The following is a 1487-nucleotide window of genomic DNA, read 5'->3' as shown; positions in this document are numbered from 1 at the left end:
GTTGTATTTATAGCCAGTGGTCTACAGAAAACAGGAATAAGATCTAGAGATAGCCCAACTGTTTATAGCACTCATCTGTCTTATTTTAGCATAATTTTACAGTGTGATTGGCTGAGACTCAGCTGCTTGTTAGAATAGATTGTGGTTTGCTTACACCATGTACAGAGAAACATTAAGGCCAGCTTCAGACTGGAATTGCAGCAGTGATCACGGTCTCAGTACACAGCAATCATGTCTATGATGGCTTATATCAGAAGGGCCATCATAATCATGAAGGAGAAGAACTGTGTGGCCATCACTGCAGACAGGTGCTTCAGGGGGATCCAGGTGCAGATAATGACGATGGACTTCCAGAAGATCTTTCCTATGGGTGACCAGCTGTACATTGGCCTGGCAGGGCTCACCACAGATGTCCAGACAGTTGCCCACACCTCGAGTTCCAGCTAAACCTATGTGAGTTGAAGGAAGGTCAGCAGATTAAGCCTTATACCCTCATGATCATGGTGGCCAATCTATTATTCTATGAGAAAAGATGTGACCCCCTACTACACAGAGCCAGTTATTGCTGGGTTGAACCCTAAGCCCTTCATTTGCTCTCTAGACCTCATTGACTGCCCTAAGGTTACTGATGACTTTGTAGTTAGTGGCACCTGTCCTGAGCAAATGTACAGGATATGAAGGTTCCTCTGTGAGCCCAATTTGGATCCAGAACACCTGTTTGAAACCATCTCCCAAGCCATGCTGAACGCTATGGACCGAGATGCAGTATTAGGCATTGGAGTAATTGTCCACATCATTGAGAATGACAAGATCACCACCAGAGCACCGAAGGCCTAAATGGACTGACCCCATTCATAGAATTCTCTTTTCCCCTTTCTTTTTCTTTTTTTTATTTTTTAAGTAAAAAAAAAAGTCAGATTTAAAAGATGAAAAGGCAGGTTGGGGATATAGCTCGGTTAATAGAGTGCTTCCCTTGCATACACAAAGCCCTGGGTTCAATCTCCAGCAAAACACACACACACACAGTTTTAGGCCAAAGGTAACAGCTCAGACATGGCCAAAACAGAACCAAGATTTCCACTTGTACGAAAGACAAAAAGAAGCTGACCATTACCACCACAACCCTGGACTATGAAAAACCAAGCTAAAGATGACACTGAATATATAGTGTCACAGAATAGAACCAACAACCCAATTGGACCACGCTGAAGGCCACTTTACCAGTGTTAATCTTAGTTACATGACTTGATAAATTGTTCTGAGTTGGAGCTTGGCTGTTTGCTTTCAGTCTTACTAATAGGCCTTTCTGACAATTAACTGTCACCTCTTCCTCTGTTTCATTTGCCACCATGTTAGTCTAGCATTGCTTTCTCTATATATTTCATTTCAACCTTAGCTACTTGCTATGAATGGGAAGTGGGTGGGGAGACCAATGAAACTTGAAAATTAAGGTTGATTTTATACAAACTTCTAAGAGTTCTTCTATA

At 42.2% G+C, this 1487-nt stretch overlaps 1 pseudogene; it reads left to right on the top strand.

Moving 5' to 3' along the window:
- Nucleotides 1–231: 231 nt before the first annotated feature.
- Nucleotides 232–855, top strand: LOC107145595 (annotated as a pseudogene).
- The last annotated feature ends 632 nt before the right edge of the window (nt 856–1487 follow it).

This window comes from Marmota marmota, unplaced genomic scaffold (genome assembly GCF_001458135.2).
Source record: "Marmota marmota marmota unplaced genomic scaffold, marMar, whole genome shotgun sequence".
NCBI lineage: Eukaryota > Metazoa > Chordata > Mammalia > Rodentia > Sciuridae > Marmota > Marmota marmota.
This window is presented reverse-complemented; position numbering and strand designations above follow the sequence as displayed.